This window comes from Lissotriton vulgaris, chromosome 5 (genome assembly GCF_964263255.1).
Source record: "Lissotriton vulgaris chromosome 5, aLisVul1.2, whole genome shotgun sequence".
In the NCBI taxonomy this organism is placed as follows: domain Eukaryota; kingdom Metazoa; phylum Chordata; class Amphibia; order Caudata; family Salamandridae; genus Lissotriton; species Lissotriton vulgaris.
In genome coordinates, this window is record NC_141693.1 from 64,400,559 (window position 1) to 64,420,279 (window position 19,721).

The 19,721-nt window shown below is 50.0% G+C and overlaps 1 protein-coding gene across 1 annotated transcript in view; it reads right to left on the reverse strand.

Annotated features, from left to right (window-relative positions):
• LOC147710177 (E3 ubiquitin-protein ligase TRIM39-like) overlaps window positions 1–19,721 on the reverse strand; it is a 123,863-nt gene that overhangs the window by 91,523 nt on the left and 12,619 nt on the right. The gene's annotated exons all lie outside the window — the stretch shown is intronic.

The following is a 19,721-nucleotide window of genomic DNA, read 5'->3' on the forward strand; positions in this document are numbered from 1 at the left end:
ATCCATAAAGAAGGGAAACCGAGGGAAGATTGCGCATCCTACCGCCCCATTTCCCTTCTTAACACGGAGGTGAAACTACTGGCGTCCATCCTGGCGCAACGGCTGAGGTCAGTGATACCGGATTTTGTACACTTGGACCAGACGGGATTCCTTCCTGATAGGGCTACCAGACTGAACCTCCGGCGTTCCCACAACTGGCTACAGGAGGTGAAGGATAGGGAGGAGCCCCATTGGTTTCTCTCCCTGGACGCCGAGAAGGCATTTGATGCAGTTCACTGGCCCTTCCTAGAGGGACTTTTGCAGAAGTTCGGCTTTGGACCGAAATTCCAGAAATGGATACAGCTCTTGTACACTGGCCCCAGAGTCAGAGTTAACGGGAGACTGTCGAGGGAATTCGAGATCCAGAGGGGAACCCGACAGGGATGCCCGCTGTCCCCCCTCCTCTTTGCACTCACTATTGAAGCGCTGGCCGCTAGGTTTCGACAAAATGCGGACATCAGAGGTTTTAAGAGGACTGAGTTGGATTCCGCGCAGGAGAAAATATCCCTCTACGCGGATGATATCCTCCTATATATTACAAGCCCTAAGACGACCCTGCCTGCACTGTTCCACGAACTGGAGCGATACGGGAGACATGCGGGGTATTGAATCAATTGGCATAAGTCGATACTTTACGACCCCAGGGGGAAGGGAGACTGGGGGACACTATCGGGACGATTGCTGACTACAGTGGAGGGTTTTCAATACCTCGGAATTTATATAACCCTAGATAGAACACTATCGTTCCAACGTAACTTGGAGCGCATAATCTTGAACTCCGTGACTGATATGGACCGCTGGAGGCAGCTCCCACTTACACTCCTAGGCCGAGCAGCTATTTATAAGATGATTATCCTACCCAAGTACCTCTATGCCCTACAAAAAGAGTACTACCCTCTCCCAGTAACTGTGCTATCCAGAATACACGCAGATCTGAGGGCGTTCCTCTGGCTGGGTAAGCAGCCTAGAGTAGCCTTAACAACTCTACAGAGACACCAGTACAGTGGGGGAATTTCCCTGCCAAATCTGGAGGCCTACTATTGGGCGGAGCATATTGCCTCGATCAATGACTGGATGCACGCCCCAGCTGAGCACCCAACGTATGCCCTTGAAAGACACAAACTGTCTTCACGAAACTTACTGTACTATCTCTATGGGGGCACTCGACGAGAGTCGCTCCTCCCGGCAACGGTTATTACCCTACTCTTGTGGAATAAAGCTACAAAACGCACGGGTTGGGAGGAGTTTTTAAATATGCGCAGCTGAGACATGCTTGGCAGGCCCAGAACGTCCAGTTAGTCGAACTCCCGGAGTATGCACCATTAGAGGGAAGACTACTACAGGAACACGTACAGGGGAAAGCAGTCTCACTCACATATAAAACCTTAACAAACAACATGCTGGGCGACCTGGCGAAACTTAGATGGACGTGGGAAAGCGAGGTGAGAGACATGGACGATCTTGATTGGGACATAGTCTTAATGCACCCCAGAGACGTTGCAATTAAGTCCAGACTACGCCTAATCCAATTTAATGTGCTCCACAGAACATATTACAACAGAGTGCGACTCTATAGAATGGGAACAAGCATTTGCAATGCAATAGGTCTCGCATTAGGAAAGTTTGAGCTTTTGGTATTGTAAAAGACAAATTTTGTATTTGCGTTGGTTTTGAAAATAGCGAAAGTAATAGCTTTGTTATTGAAAATGCCAATAGTTTTAACTTTTGCAAATGTGACACCTATAGCATTTGTAATGCAATATGTGTTGTATTTACGTGTCTTAGATGTATTGATATTACAAATAACAATGGCTTTACATTTTTTTAATAATTAATACTTAAATAAATGCTATTGTAATTTATAATGGCAATACCTTAAACTTTTGTGAATTACATTTGTGAAGATTATGTTCAGTGTAAATAAAGGAGCTCAGGCATTCCGCCACATGTGTCTCCAAAATCTTACTTAAGTAAGGTAGGAGGGATATTGGGCGATAATTACTCAGCACTTGGGGGTCCGCCCCAGGTTTCTTGAGGATGGAGAGGATCGCTGCACTTTTGAACGAGTCGGGGACCATTCCACTGCAGATAGAAGTGTTGAGAAGAGATATGGGTGGGTCGGGACATGCGCCGAAAGCCTCGCGCAGTATATGGGGAGGACCACTGTCCAGAGGGGAGCCAGATTTGACCCTGTTCATCAGGTTGGAAAAGGAATCTGGGGTGATGGAGGGGAAATGATCCAGTAGAGGGGGAAAGATTTTATCAGGCAAGGCAAAGGGACTGGGAGTACTTGTTAAGGGGATGCTTGATTTAATTGTGCCAATTTTTTCGAAGAAGTAATTATTTAACCTGTCGCACAATTCTTGAGAGTGCACTGGTTGTGCTGAGACTATCTCCATCCCTGTCAGTTCGTCGACTATCGAGAAGATTTCTTTGGTTTTGTTAGCAGAGTTCAAGATTTTACTTGTGATGAACTCGGTTTTACATTTTAACACAGCAGCTTTGTAATCCTTAAAAAGGGACAAGTAGCTGGTTTTCAGTTCGGGCTCATATTTCCTTCGCTATTTTCGCTCAGCTTGTCTGAGGTTTAGTTTTTGTACCTTTAGGGCGGGAGAGAACCATTTTTGAGCATCATGGGACCTGCGTGCTTTAATGATTTTTTGAGGGGCAACCTTGTTGTTGGCTTGTTCAAGCCAAGTGGCTAGGTTTTCCACCTGATTTGTGAGAGAGGTAACTTGGGTCGGCGGGGCAGTGTTGATAAGAATAGTTTTAAAGGTCTCGATGCTGGCTTGGCCACAGTTCCTCTCCTTCATGCTGCTGGGTCTAATCGTGGGAGGTACTGCCAAGCCGGCAAGTGTGCCCCTAATTAAACAGTGGTCTGACCAAGCGCAGGGAAGGACAACAAGTTGGGTAATGTCTAGATTGAAGGACCAAACTTGGTCTAGGGTGTGACCTTTGATGTGCGTAGGGGTATGAACATGCTGTACGCAGTTGAGATTGATCAATAGGTCCGTGAAGTCGCGGGAGAGTGGGGTTTCATTTGTGTCGCCCGGCCAGTAGTTGAAATCACCCACGATCAGCACTCTGGAGTGATTGATGACCAAATGGCCGATTAAATCGCCAAACTCCCACGGATAAGATGGCATGTGCAATGGAGGACGATATGCAACGACGCATGCCAGCAAGGAGAAGTGCGTTTCCAGTTTAATAATAAGTGTTTCCGTCTGAGCGATTTGAGTAGTTGAGAGTGCAGTGAACTGGTGTTTTTTGTGGATAATTGCGGCCACGCCCGCCCTTTTTGTCCGCGTCCCTATCGACATGGAGGATGTAATAGGGAGCGGGGATGGCTGCTAGGATGTCCGGAGAGGAGTCGTCACGCAGCCAAGTATCAGACAAGAATAAGATATCCGGCCTGTTCAGCTCGATCAGGGAGAGTATCTCTGACTGGTGCTTGCCAAGGGAGCGAGTATTGAGGTAATATATCGTTAGTTCGTCGCTTTTATTGTCGGATGCAGGTCAGTGAAGCCTTCCAGGATGGCTATGGCGATGTCAGGTGCCGAGGAGGGGGTCAGCCAGGTCTCCGTCAGGAAGGCGACGTCCGGGGTGTTGGTGTTGAGTAGGTCCCAGAGTTCGACGGCGTGTTTGCGGGCAGAGCAGGTGTTGAGCAGGATGCATCTGAGGAAATTGGGTTCTTCTGTGGGTGGGTTGGCAGGCCGTATGCTGGTGAAGTTGCAGGGACAGTGTTGTTGGCTATAGCAAATCCGGGTCCACATTCTTATGACTCCTGACCTCCAAGTTGTGTCCCTCAATGTGAAGGGGCTAAACAACCCCACCAAACACCGAGCCCTTCTGTCCTATTTAGAGCATTCAAATGCCCATATATGCCTACTCCAGGAGACGCACCTGCCCCCTGCTGATACCCATCGACTGAGATCAAAGGCATTCCCTCACCAGATGTTCTCGTCGGCCACTTCCAAAACCGCTGGGGTTGCTATATTGGTGTCTTCCAGGTGCAGGTTGGTAAAAAGGGGGCGGAAATTAAAGGGAGGTTCTTGGCTTACACCCTCACCTTAGATACACACAAGTTCTCTGTAGCCTCGGTATACGTCCCCAACAGTGGGCAAGAGGGTTTCATTAAGACAGTAATTCAGGAACTCCCGGGCCTACCAGACAAAACAGTCCTGCTAGGAGGGGACTTATAGTGATGGATGGTGACGTGGATCGTTCTGGGCATAGGTGGGGTCAAACAGGGACTTTGTCCAATGCAGGGAAGCGATTGCTGGTGGAAGCTGGACTGACCGACATATGGAGACTTCAACACCCCAACACTAGGGCCTACACTTTCTACTCCCACCCCCATAAAACATACAACAGAATGGACTATCTCTTTACCTCTGACCTCCTAACGCGGCAGGTCCGAGAGGTGGAAATTCTTTCATGTCCCCTGTCTGACCACTCCGCACTGCGGCTCTCGCTGACCAGGCCCCAGCAGCGCCCTACTCACCGTTTTTGGCGTCTTTGTGAAACTATGCTTCAACGCCCTTCCATGGTGCAACAGATTGAAGCAAGCATGGCCGACTATTTATCCACTAATGAAAACCCAGACAGATCTTTGACGACCCTATGGGAGGCGATGAACGCCGTGATTCGAGAGGTCTTCATCAGCATAGCGGCCGCCGACAATAGAGATAGGCGGGAAAAACGAGACCGCTTGATGAGCGAGGTCACTGAGTTGGAGCGTATCCACCAGCGGACTGGTGCTCCTAGAGTCTGGAAACTCCTAAAGGCGGCCCGGGCACAGCTAGTTGGGTTGGATGTTGACCGAGCTGAATATACGGCTCTACACCTCAAGCATACGTTTTATGTGGGTGGGGACCATTGTGGGCGACTTCACACAAACCGCCTTGGAGGGGAAAGACAAGCTCACATAGTGGCACAGGTACTAGATACCGGGGGGCGGGGGGAGAGAAAGTAGTGAGGACGCTGAAATTGTGGAGGCCTTCAGACACTTCTACGGAACGCTGTACTCGGCCCAAGCTCTAACTGTAATTGAACCGACCCGATACCTCCATGACATGGCTACAGCCAAACTGCTGCCATCTCAGGCGGCCGAACTAGAGGCCCCCATCCATTTGGAGGAGGTCATATCGGCAATTGCTCGCTTGAAGCTCAACAAATCACCCGGCCCTGATGGGTTCACTTCGGGTTTTTATAAAAAGTTTTGTGGGACGTTGGCCCGGCACTTGGTGTGTGTTTTTAACTCTGTTGGGTCGTCCCCCACCTCTTCCTTCCCGTCTTCTATGTTAGAGGCCTTAATAACCCTGATTCCTAAACCAGGGAAGGATACCCATCTATACAGCTCCTACCGCCCCATATCTCTACTCAATGTGGACCTAAAAATCTTTACCAGTATTTTTGTAGCCAGACTCTCTCGTCACCTCCCCGGTCAGATTGATCTGGACCAATCAGGCTTTGTTCCCAGGCGACAGTGCTCCAATAATACCAAACGACTCTTCCACCTGATGGACCGCTCTGAACTTTTTCCGGCGGAACGCTTGAGCCTCTCGGTCGATGCTGAAAAAGCGTTTGATAGGGTCCACTAGCCGTACCTCCGTGCGACACAGACAGCTTTATTATTGGATCTTTCAGAGTTATGTGAACCCTACAGCTACGGTATGGGGGAAGAGTGTGGCATCAGCGGACTTCCCTATTCATAGGGGAACCAGGCAGGGGTGCCCACCGTCACCACTCCTTTTCACCCTCTATATGGAGCCTCTATCTCAAAGAGTCCGTGATGATCCGGCCATTAAAGGAGCGCCCTTCGGGAAGTCGGAGCACAAGCTCTGCCTATAAGCCGATGATGTGGTGGCAACCCTGGAACATCCTCGGGAGTCCCTGCCGGCATTTTTAGATGAATTGGGTCAGTGTGCGATTACCTCGGGCTTCCAGATTAATATGCATAAGTCGCAAGCCCTGAACTTATCGCTAGAGCCCGAGATGTTGGAATATCTCCAGCGTACTTTTCAGATTCAATGGGTTCATGACGCGATTACCTACCAGGGTCTTCGGGTGGCTTCCACCATCTAGGCAGTTGAATTCCACAATACTATTGAAACAAGTTTGAGATTACCTCCGCAAATGGAGACCACATTCCCTCTTGTAGCTAGGCCAGATTGCGGCAGTGAAGATGGTGCTGCTTCCCCAGATTCTTTACCTATTTCACACTCTTCAGCTAATGCCCCCCTCTGGTGTGCTACGTGCCTTGCAGGGATTCATAGAGCGCTTTATCTGGCGGGATCAGAGGGCTCGGATGCATCGTGATCTTACATATAGAGACCCGATAGATGGAGGGCTGGGTGTTTCCGATCTTTTGGCGTACTGGCGGGCGGCTCAGCTGAGGACCCTGGTGGAGTGGTCACGCCCTGTATCTGAGAAACACTGGCTATTTATGGATAAGTCCCTGGCAGCCCAACCACTATGGGGTGGGTTCCATTCCTCTCCCGCAAGGGGCAGCCTCGCAATTTGTACCGCTCAGAAGTAACAAGACCCATAATGTTAGCCTGGGATAGAACTGCGATCGCCAGAGGACTCACATCTTTCCTTATGCCCATCGTACAGAACCCAGATTTTCCACCTGGCCTCGACTATGGGGAATTTCACCACTGGAGGATTGAAGCTACCCGCTCCATAGGACAGTTCTTTGATCTTTTCCGGACCGCGACGTTTCGTCGAGTTCCGCACTGACCATGGTGTTCCCGAAACGGAGCGCTTCCGATATCTACAGATTCGACACTGGGTGCTACATGGGGAGGTGCTGGAGGGTGCGGGGAGACTGCTCACACCGTTTGAGAAATGGTTAATTACAAGACACATCGATGCACGCTTAACGTCCGACCTGTATAAATTCACTCGAACCATCCCCGACACCGGGAAATCCCCCGGTCAACTGCGTTGGGAAAGCGAGCTGGGTAGAGACCTCTCGCCGAAAGAATGGAAGGATATTTTCTACCGAGACCGACGCATGTCCCGCAATGTTTTATCTATTGAAACAGCCACTAAGCTGGCCACCTATTGGTATTTAACCCCAGTAAGGCTCCATAGCGGTAACCCTTCACGTAGTCCGCTATGCTGGCAAGCCTGCGGTTCCCCAAGCACTCTTACACACTTACTTTGGGACTGCCCTATTCCGGGAACACACTGGCAACAGATCCTAGATGAGGTCGACCCCCACTTCGATACCCAGGTCCCGAGATTCCCAAGTGTATAACCTCCTTGGCCTTCCCAATGCCATAATTTTCCCGCTTACTTCTAGGAGAGGCAAACAAATAGAGCTCACCCTAGGCGCGGCAGTCCAGAATGTTCTAACACATTGGGGTTCCACAACAGTCCCTTCTAGCGATGAAAAAGATCTCTCTCTCGTTAACCAACCCCGGAGCTTCCTTTCACGATTTGTGGGCACCCCTTCTTGTGCTCTTGACATCCGAATTTATGGAGCTCACCTGTCCCAAATATCTCAGATTGTTAAGACTGACGGATCCGCCACCAACATCTGTCTCTGTTACGCCCACTACTTACTAGCCTACGGGGATTGCTCCATAGACCCTTCTTTTCTATCAGGTCATCCTTTTGTTTTTTCTTTTGAGGAGGAGGAGGAGGGAGGGGGTTCTGGTTGCCATATACGATAGTGACTTGCCAGGTTGCAACCCGATGATTGTGGAGCATCATGTCTCTTTCGTTCTTCTTTTGGATAAAACCAATAAAAGATTTTTTTTTTAAAGATGGATTCCAGGTTCTGCACCACTCACTGCATATGTTATGTTATGTTATGTTAATGACTCTTTTATCATGCATGACTCACCCGGGGGCATCTCAGCGCTTACCAGAGAGGAAATAGCCTGTGCTTAGAGGTTCAGAACAACCAGGCTTTTAATTGTTTCCTAAAGGTCAGGTATGTTGGAGATTTTCGTAGCATTACTGGAAGGGGGTTCCAGTATTTTGGTGCTACAAATGAGAATGCTCTGCCGCCTGCGCGGTTTAGCCGTATCCGGGGAATGTTTAGGAGGGCAAGAGCATTTGATCTTAGGTTGCACTTACAAACGTGCTTTAAACATGGCGCGTTTTTGGATTGGCAACCAATACAGTTGTCTGAGCAAGGGGAGGGATGGGGTTCCAGGGGGGGAATTCAGGACCATTCTGGCCGCAGTTTTCTGTATCACTTGTAGCTTTGTTAGGGAGGTGCTTCCTACCTTTGCTAATAGAGCATTCCCATAATCTAGCCTGCTGCCTATCATAGCCTGAACTACAGTTCTGCGGTGTTGCAGGGGTAGATAGGGAATAATTCTGCATAGTAGGCGTAGATTGTAGTAACATGAGCCTGCAATATTCGTGACATTTTCCTTCATATCTAGTTTGACATCCAATTGGATTCCCAGGCTTTTTACTGAGGTAGACAGTGGTGGTGCTGATCCCAGTTGGGGGGGGCACCAGTCTGGGGTCCAAAGGGCTGCAGACTTCCCTAGCAGCATTAGCTCTATTTTACCCGGGTTGAGTTGTAAACATTGCTCCTCCATCCAGTTTGCGATCGCCAGCATACCATCCATGAAGCGTTGTTTTTCTTCAGTGATGTTATTACCGAATGGGAATAGTAGCTGCGTATCGTCGGCGTAAGAGATAATCTCAAAGCCGAAAGACTGAATCACCTTAGCGAGTGGAGCTAAGTAAATATTAAATAGAGTGGGGCTGAGACAAGATCCCTGTGGTACCCCCTTATCCTGTAGGAATTTTTGGGGGGAAACATAAGGGCCAAGCATGACGGTTTGCCATCTATCCTTAAGGAAGTTTTTCAGCCACTGTAGGGCAGTGCCCCCAATACCACACTCACTTAGTCTCTCCGCTAGCCTCCGATGAGATATTGTATCAAAGGCCGCGGAGAGATCTAAAATAATCAGAATAGAAGAGCCCCCGGCATCGAGGCTGCGACTTAGTGAGTCGGTAATCGCCAGCGTAGCTGTTTCCGTGCTGAAACCCCGTCGAAAACCTGATTGGGACGGGTCAAGTATGTTATTTGCTTCTAGGTATTGGCTAAGTTGAGCGTTTATATTTGCTTCCAGAAGTTTACCAAGTAAGGGCAGCAGGGAAATTGGCCTAGAATTGCTTAATTCCAGTGGGTCTGCGGCTGGCTTTTTCAGGATCGGCCGCACGACGGCTTCTTTCCAGGCCCCCGGGATCAGACCAGTCTCAATTGAGGTATTAAAAATACGTTGGATTATTGGGGCACCTAATGGGGAGACAAGGGCCATCGTACTAGGTGGACATATATCCTGAGGAGACCCCTACTGTTCCATCCAAGGCTTTATCGTTGCGTCACCACATCGCCACAGTCGCAGAGAAAGAAGTGGAACTGCCCGGCTGCTATCAGAAGTATGTGTTTTGTGACAGCATGGCTGAAGAATTACCTCCACACAGGATGTACCAGATTGATCTTATACCGAGTGCAGTGGTTCCTTGCAGCAGGATGTACACATTGACTGAACCCGAGAACCTACATCTCAGACAGTACATAGAGAAATACCTTTCTTTGGGATTTATTCGTCACTCCAGGTCACCTGCAGCTTCTTCTCTTTTTTTTTTATACCCAAGGCCAATTGGGAGCTCCGAACATGCATGAACTTCAGAACGCTGAACGCTATCACAGTGAAGAACCAGTACCCTCTCCCCCTTGTATCGGTTTGGCTGGACCAAGTGAAGTGGGCTGAGATATACAGGAAGCTCGACCTCTGAGGAGCCTACCATCTGGTTCGGATGCGAGAGGGGGACGAGGGGAAGACCGCCTTCAAGACTTGTTACGGGCTTTGTGAGTATCTCGGTATGCCTTTTGGCCTTTGTAATTCCCCAAATGCCTTCCAGTTTTTCCTGAACAATGTTCTCCGGGAGTATCTGGACCGATTTGTGGAATATAGATGACATTCTTGTCTTTTCCACAGACATTGAAGAGCATAAGGAAAACATGAGGATTGTATTACAGACCTTGCAAAGGAATCACCTTTTCTGCAAGATCAGTAAATGCGAATTTCATGTCACCACCGTGGAGTTCTTGGGGGTCAAGCTCACTCCTACAGGCCAAATCATGACTGAGAGGAAGCTGACAGTCATTACTGAGTGGCCCAGCCCAAAGGACGTATGTGACAAACAAAGCTTTTTGGGCTTAGCCAATTTTTATAGGAGTTTTATCCATCATTTTTCTGCCCTGGTGGCCCCAGTCACACAATTGTTAAGGAAGAATGTTTCCTTCGAGTGGGATGAAGAAGCTCAAACCACCTTTGAAGCATTTAAGGCAGCCTTTTCCTCCGCTCCTATCTTGGCCACGCTGATCCAGAACTACCATTCATTGTCGATGCTGACGCCTCCGATGTAGCATTAGGAGCCATCACAAAGACATCCATCCACCGGGCAGTTACATCCTGTGACTTTCATGTCCCGTAAGCTGAACAGTGCGGAGAGAAATTACATTATCACCGAAAAGGAGCTATTGGCTATCAAGGATGCCTTTTTGGAATGGAGGCACTGGATTAAAGGAGCGAAAAACCAAGTAACTGTTTACACAGATCACCACAATTTGCAGTTCATGAAATCCACCAGGCAGCTTACTCCTCGTCAGCTAAGGTGGATGATGTTCTTTTCTGAATATCACTGTGTCATCACCATTAGGCCCAGCAGAGACAACAAGAAAGCAGATGCTCTGAGCAGACAAACTACTCAATTGGAAGGTACAACGAACCCCGTACAAGCAATCATCACACCTAACCAAGTAATTTGTGTAACCCATACTAACAAATTCCTACACAAGGTAAAGAGAAGAGTACAGACTGCCACTTGGAGAGACTGGTTCGGACATCATCCCGAATGGAGAATGCATCAAGGCATTCCCATGAAAAGAAAGCAAGTCCTATTACCCACCAAGGAAGGTAGACAGCAAGCCTTTCACTGGTGCCATATTCTCCTGTGTGCTGGACATTGTGGTGGTCTGAAGACCATTGAAAACACCCTACGACGATTCTGGTGGCCCTCTCTCCGCAGAGACATCTCTCTTTGGGTCAAGGGTGTGGTGAATTCTAAGGTCAACCAGAACAAACTATGGTACTTGGTGTCTTGGAAAGGATATGGTTCTGAGGAGGACTCCTGGGAACAGCATTCCTCTGTACATGCTCCCCGGCTGGTGGCTCTTCATAGGAGATTCCCGGATGAGCCCTGCGCCTGTCAGTGCTCTCCGAAGGGATGAAGTACAGTCAGGGCGCACAGAGGGTGAGCGCACTGCCAGTGGACGCGGAGATGCAACGGGACAAGAAACTACAATTCCTGTCATCCGCCTGCGCTGTCAACGCACGTGCTGACATAGCACGCTGTTAGACGTCAGGATATCAGGAGATGGCGCCGTTACGAAGACGCCAATTATACTGTGATTCCCGAAGTACCAGAAAGTACGGTCGGGTAAGGGTGTGAACTCGTACCGGCTTTATTCCTTTTTGTTTCATTTGTTATTGAGCTATGGAAGCTCCCAGAGCACGTTTCCTTGTTCCTCCCGTTGGCGAGACGCGTTACTTCTTACGGTCTCATACGGGAGGAAATGTGTTGCCATTTGCCTGAGAAAAGTGTTCTGGAACAATTGCCACTCTCTCTTTGAGACCAAAGGGGGAGCGCGGGAGTGCTACATTTTGCTTTCTAGTATTGCTGTTATTGGCTGAAGTTTAACACTGTTCTCCAAAAACACTATTATGCGCTGAGAGAATCCCTATTCTGGAGATTGTCTTCCCTTTGTGTTTTATTCCACCGCATCACCTACCTCAAGTCTTGTGCTCTGTTCCATCTTCTTGCCTACCTTTCTTTTCTGTTTTATGTATGTGCCATATAACCATTTGGATTTTGTGTTTGTACAACTAATATTATCTTATCACAAATAATTATTGTATGCTATTTAAAAAAAAAAGAAAAGGAAAAAACTATTTTTATACATCAATGAAAATATATATAATAAAACTAAAATATAAAGGATAAAATATGTTGGTTTGTTCATTAATACACAAATGTCGCAAGATAAATCTCAAATATTGACTGTATAATGGGCAGTTTAGAGAAAATTGTTTGCTATTGAGGGTGTTTCACTCTCTTTTTTCAAATTTGATTGTCTTCCCTTAATCCTGGGTAATGGATGGGAACTGTTAATGACCTTTTGGAATTACTAATGGACTATCCAGGAACGCAATTCTGATTCTTGCATGCAGTTAATATTGGCTTCTGTGTTATCCTTTCAATTGTAGGTGAGATCAGTTGGGGGTGTCCAGGACTGAACTGACATAGTCTGGTGGGGATAAGCACATTTCATGCGAAGGATAGGAAAGTGCTGATACCTTGTGTTCATCCTCCATCTCGCCCGGTTTAAGGCCATCATTGCCCATCCCACTAGTCCGCGAGGATTTATTCTATCCGGACTTGGGGCTGTCGAGAGGTGGACCCCTTTAAGCTTCAACCCGGTCCTGAGGATAACATGGTGACGGTGACATAAAGGCTATGCAACAGCCAGATGAAAATGAAGGATCAGCTAACAAAGAACAGAGGAGAGAGCAGCGCTCAACAGCGGCGAAACAGGCTGATGCAGACTCTGGCGATAGATTCTTTCGCTGTCAGATCACTCTAGTCTCTCTGGGGAAGAGGAAATAGACCCAACCAGACACCACACGAGGGAGAAATCATTGGACAGTATGTTAAGTGACGGGGGCAGCCTGGATGAAAATCAAACATCACAACCAGATGGAACTGGCATGGGATTAGAGGGTACGGTTAAGAAAGTAAAAAGCGCCAGGGCGTATCAATATTACCTAAAATGTTGTCTTTTTTCAGGACAATGCCAGTGGAGATTAGTAAACTCTGGTTGCAGAAACTAGACTCTATGTGTGAGTTTCCTGTGGGGGTATAAAAGCCTAGGAGGGCTCTTAAATATATGACCATGCCAAGATTACGAGGTGGGTGGTAATTTCCCAATTTTACCTCTTATTACTGGGCATGTTGATTCAATATAAGGGGATTTTATTAACTGGAGAAACAAGGGGGAGTGGTGTCATAGAATATCCAATTATATATAAGATTGAGCTTGGAATTGAAGCAAAAGGATGCTTTATGAAAACATTGGAGCCACGTAATTACAATAAAACTAAATGTAAGCTATTCAGAGCCCCCTACAAAATGTGGCCTCAGCTTAAGCGACAACTGGTGATTCCTAAAATAAACTTTTACACTCTGGTCTCTGAAGCCACCCTACTGCCTACTATTTTTCAAGACTCTGTGATGGAAAGGTGGAAACAGAAGGGTATTGATTCAATAGGAGATCTATTTAATGACAATCTGCTATGATCATCTGCAGGAGATGTTTCACTAACTCAAGAAGTTTTTTTTTAAAAATTCCTACAGATTAGGGATTTTCTATTAAAAATGAAAAATGAGGGGGGAGGAGCTTCGCGGGCAACCAAGATGGCCGCGTGAGCTCGGAGCTCCGAAGACCTCCCGATCCTCCGCAATTATCCTGCCACCCATCCTGTCCCACGATTGTGGGAATCTATTGCTGAGCCGGTGCTGAAGCGGTGCCCGCTTTCGGAATGAAAATCCGACATTCCTGGACATAGCTAGCTCGTCGGAACTCTGGTGGCTCCACCTGCGTCACTGGTGAACGTCGAGGGGCACGGCGGTGTCTCCCTGCGGACCTCCCTGCCTGCGCCTCATCGCCCCGGCAGATACCACCGGATCCTGAACCCTAATACTGGGCGCCTCCCTTGGTGGCCTTCGGAAACCCTATCACGTCGACTGAGGGCGCACCACACAGCTTCTCCACCCCTTTGGATTGCCCTGCCCAGGCGTGCCAACATGGCAGGCAGAGGGGACTCGGACAAAGGCAAGCCCCCGAGAGTCAGTAGGAAGCTGAACCAGTCCCAATCCACCATTCCAGAATGATTCTCCCAATCAAAGGGATCACCGGGACTGGCCGGCCGCACTAAAGACCCGAGAAGGGACGAATCCCCTGACGACTCTGAAATCACGCTTCGGGACGTGATGGGTGCGATTACTGGGGTGAAGACGGAGATGCACACTCTTCATGAGGCGCTGTCTAGCAAGGTCGACTCCCTGAAGATTGAGTTGAACCTCATCAGGACTGATCTCGGAAAGACCAATGACCGGGTGAAATCATTGGACCTTAAGACATCGAGCCTGGTCAATGATATGTCCGACATGCAGACCGAGGTCCGCGACTTAAAGATGGCTAACGGACTGCTGGCACGCCGACTGGATGAGTTCGAGGGTCGTGCGCGACGCCAAAACGTCCGCATTACTGGAGTACCGGAGAAGGCCGAGGAGGACTCAGCTGAACTCTTTGTTGAGGAGCTTGTGGTTAAAAACCTAGCACCGGGGGGCCTGAGCAAGTTCTTCTCGGTGGAGAGGGCCCACAGAGTACCGGGTGGACCGCCAAAGTTGGGCGCTACCCCTCGTCCCATCATTGCAAGACTTTTTAATTATAGGGACCGGGACGCCATACTGCAGGCTTTGAGGGCCGCGGGCCCGCTGCGCTTCCAGAACTCAGACGTCAACTTCTTCCCCGATTTTACCCAGGCTGTACAGAAACGCCGCCAGAGCTTTGCTGGGGTAAAACGGAGGCTCAGAGACTTGGGACTGCGCTATTCTATGCTTTATCCGGCCAAACTTTGCATTGAACATAATTATCGGACTCTGTTCTTCGACTTTCCGGACGCGGCAGGAGATTGGCTTGATACTCTATCCCAAGAATGACCCGACCCAGCAGACCAGACGGAGGAGGCCACCGGCGGAGCGGATTCTCAGGAATGACTGCCTAGACTTTAGACTTTCCGAAGGGGGGTGGCTGCGAAGGGCATCGGCTGGGGACATTGCTGCATTTGGTTTGGATATCCTTGTCAGTTATATGGAGGGTGACGGGAGGGGATAGGATGCCTCCTTTCTCCTCTGAGGGACTTCTTGTAGAGTAGTTAAGGGGCGACAGGCACACTGCTAGTTGGGGTGGCTACTAGTCTAATGCAGGGGTGCAGGGTGGTGGGTAGTTGGGGTGTGTTTTTTCTACTTTCTTTATTGCTTCTTTCTCTGTTCTGGCTGAGGTCTCATTGGAATGATGTGATTGCTTTGTGGGCACCATTGCGGGGGGGGGAGGGGGCGGAGCGTCCTTGGTGATGGGGGGTAAATCTCTTAACTTGTTGAGTTGGAACGTGAACGGGTTAGGGGATCGAATTAAAAGGGGTGTTGTACTGCAACTGCTCAAACGTTGTTCGCCTGATGTTGTTTTCCTGCAGGAGACCCATCTTGTGGGGAATACTTGTAAAGCTCTGAATAGAAGGGGGTTCAAGATGGTGGCTCACTCGGGGTTCTCCACGGGATCCAGGGGCGTGGGCATCATGGTGCGCATGTCCCTCCCGTTGGAGGTGGAGTCTACACTTGTTGACGAGAGGGGCCGATATGTGGCGGTGGTGGGTAAATGGGAGGGACGCACCCTAGTTTTGGTTTCTGTCTATGTTCCCCCGGGGCTGCAGGAGACTACTTTTCGTGATCTGGGTAGCGCCATTTTGAATCTCCCTGATGGATTGCTGATCGTGGGTGGGGACTTTAACTCGGTGGTATCGGGGGACTTGGACTGCTTCCCATCCAGAGACCTACGCGCCTCCCATTCCTGGCTCCCAGACTTCCTGGGCTCCATGGGGCTGATTGATTGCTGGCGTTTACTGCACCCTGCCCTGCGACAGTACACTTTTCTCTCGGGTGCCCACGGTAGCCTGTCTCGTATCGACTACGTCCTTACCCCCGCGGCCCAGGCACAGTCAGTATCCACCGCCCGTTTAATGGCCAGGGGCATTTCAGACCACTCCCCGGTTTGGGTGTCCTTCGATTTCCAGATACCCGTGACTTCGCGAGTGGCCCCTATCAATCCGTGGTATTTTCGGGACCCAAAGTCTAGGGACCTCCTGGCTAAATCCATAGAGCGATACTTCGCCGAGAATGCCAGTTCGGTCGATTCAGCCGTTTCACTATGGGAGGCTTTTAAAACTGTGCTTCGCGGCGAGGCCTTCTCCTTGATTGCGGAGGCCCGCAGACGGCGGGATGAAGACGTGGTGCGGTTAGAGTCTGAACTCGCCGACTTGAATTCCCAGCTGGCTCTAGGGCCGACTCCTGAGCTACTCCATGCCCTCTCCCTCAAACAGTCTGAACTCCGGGCCACTGCTACCGACGCAGCGAAGGCCTTGAGTAGGGAACAGCAGGGCAGGATTTATGACTCTGGAGACAAGGCCGGTAAGCTTTTGGCTTGGCTGGACAGAAGGGAACTTGCGTCCCGTGTGGTCCCGGAGATACTGGGTGACGATGGCCTGGTCCTTACGGACCCGGCCGCTATAGTTGGGTCATTTGCGGAGTACTTTGAGGCGGTTTACACATCCGCGACTTCCCTACCGGAATCTGCTTCGTCCTCCTTTTTGGAGGATATCGAGCTTCCCTGCCTCTCGGATGTCGAGCGGGAAGACATGGATCGCGACCTGACGGTTGACGAGGTGGCGCTGGCGATCCGATCGTTGCGCTCCGGCAAGGCGCCGGGGCCCAACGGCATTCCTGTGGAATTGTACAAGCTCAAGGCCGACACGGTGGCCGCGCCCCTGCTAGACATGTTTCTTGAGGCCCGGGAGGCCGGAGAGCTCCCGCTCGACCAACGACTCGCTACCATAGTGGTTATACATAAGGAGGGGAAGCCACGCGATCTCTGCCGCTCCTATCGACCCATCTCCCTTTTAAACGCCGAACCCAAGGTTCTGGCCAAGTTATTGGCCAACCGACTAGTAGGGGTGATCTCGGACCTGGTTCATCCGGACCAGTCTGGATTCATACCGCATCGCAACACGGCCCTCAATCTTCGACGACTCCACGCGGTTATGGCGCGAGCACATCTTCTTGCTGAACCTACGGTACTCGCTTCGCTCGACGCCACCATGGCATTCGACTCGCTGGAGTGGAACTACCTGTGGGCAGTGCTAGCCAAAATGGGGTTTGGACCCGCTTACATCGGTTGGGTCCAGCTCCTTTACTCGGCCCCGCTGGCTAATGTGACTGTGAATGGTCGGTTGTCGGCCTCCTTCGCATTACGCAGAGGCACCAGACAGGGATGCCCGTTATCGCCACTCCTGTTTGCTCTGGCACTTGAGCCCTTGGCGGCGTGGATCCAGGTACATCCCGATGTCGCAGGGATAACATGGTCTCCGGGATTTGAGGACTGGGTGTCGCTCTACGCTGACGATATCCTCCTGTACCTCACCTCCCCCTGCCGCTCGCTCATAGTAGTATTTGATCTGCTGGGCACCTTTGGAACCTATTCGGGCCTGGTTATTAACTGGTCCAAGTCCTCCCTGTACACATTGTATGGGGACACTCCGCGCCTTCCCCGTGGCTGCTCAATACAGATTGCCCAACAGGGCTTTCGGTATTTGGGTATCTACGTGTCGAGGGATTCCCGAGCACGGTACTCGCACAACCTGCTTCCGCCTCTGGCGAGGTTGCGTCGAGATGTGGAGGGCTGGAAAAAACTGCCGATTTCCTTAATGGGCAGGGCGGCGCTGTTTAAAATGATGGCGTTGCCGCGGTTCCTCTATGCGCTGCAGAACACCCAGGATCCGGTGCCCGCTAAATATTTTGGGGAGGTCGAGTCCTTGCAGCGCGCTTTACTGTGGGACGGTAGACCACGGATCTCCCTGGCTAAGTTGACCATACCGTGCTATGACGGGGGCATTGCCCTGCCCGACATACGGCGTTATTACTGGGCGTCCCAGCTTGCAGCAATCAATCATGGCCTCTACGGCCCGGCAGTCAGCCCAGGCTACGCCATGGACCGGTGGCTCATGAACAATGGGAACTATTACAGGGCGTATATTCCAGGTCTCTGGCTCGGAAGCTGACGGGTCCCACCAAGACAGCGGTGCATTTGTGGCGGGCGGTTACTAAAACTTTGGGTTGGCAGGGTAGGATTTCCATGGCCACTCCACTGTATGATTCTGACCTGCTAGGGAAGCTGTGGCATACCAAAGGCTTTGATAGATGGGACACCATTGGTATATCTAAGGTGGGCGATGTGATTGCCGGGGGAGGGATCAAGTCTTTTGATGCACTGCAGACTGAATTCCAGCTGGGGGCGGCGGAGTATTTCCGATACGCACAGCTTCGGCATGCTCTCTTGTCCTGTATAACGGCGGGGGAGACGGTGCCCGAATAGTCTCCACTGGAGGACAGGGTGCTGGACGGCCATATGCCGGACAGCGCCATCTCCCTGACCTACAAGAAGCTTATTAACACGCGGGCTGACCTGTTGCGGCGGTTGAGGGAGCTCTGGGTGAACGATGGCATTGAGGTGGATGATGAGGAGTGGCAGTCGGCGGTCTCTTCCCCTAGGGAGGTGGCCATATCGGCGAGGCTCCGCCTTGTCCAGCTGAAGATCTTACACAGAGTCTATGTCACGGGCCCCAGGCTCATACACATGGGGCTCTCGCTGGATGGTATGTGCCGGAGAGGATGTGGGACGATTGCGACCTTCATGCACATCATCTGGGAATGTCCCGAGGTGGCTTGATTCTGGGTGCGTGTGCACGAGGTGATGAGGGATGTGACTGGTGTGGCCTTACCTGCGGAGGCCCGGCGCTGCTTACTCAACATTTGGGGCCCGAATGACTATAACGTTGCCCAGACCCGTTGGGTCACTCTGGGCAACATGATAGCCAAGAGAGATATTGCTCAGAGATGGGGTGCGCCAGCTTCTCCCACGATTGGCCTGTGGGAGACCAACATGGACTGGTGCATGCTACGCGAGAAAACTGTATACGTGGCCAGGGGCAAACCTAGAATGTGGAGGTCCGTGTGGGGTGCTTGGAACTCGTATCGAGGTGACATTTGTACACCCCCTGAGGAGGTGGAACCTGATGCCCATCTATCTCCGTAGTGCCCCTTACCCGTGATTCCATGACTGTCATCCTGTTCTGTTACTCCCCATCCGAACTGTTATCGCTAATTACATTGCAAGCTGCATAGGGTGTGCGGCCCCCGATCTCTCCCAGTGATGTAAGCCCAAAGTATGTGATATGTCCTCAGCCTAGTTTCCTTTTTCTCTTTTTCCTCCTTTGCTCGTCCTTCTCTCTTCCTTTCTTTACTCCTTGCCCGTTTTTGTTGATCTTTGGTTTATTTATTCTATTACCTTCATATATTTAAAATTAAACCTGACCGCTCCTGTCTACCGTTTGGTGCACGAATAAGATTGCTACCACAATGCTGCCTGGCCTCCGGGATGTATGGCTGAATAGCGGTGTATTTTTCTACAAATAAAGGTTTTCCAAAAAAAAAAAAAAAAAATGAATTAAATGCAATAGAGAAGATCCCTACCATTGAGGCAGCCAGACGTGGCTAAAGTATAGGGTCCATATATGATCTATTGGTTGAGATACAAAAAGATGATTTAGATGCTCAAGTTTCTACGTGGAGTACAAGGCTAGAAAGCCCAACAATATGTCTTAAGGAGTCTTAAGAATGTGCAAAAAAAAAATCTATTAACAGCAACTTTATAGAGCCAGTTTTTAAAGACTGCTTTTAATTTG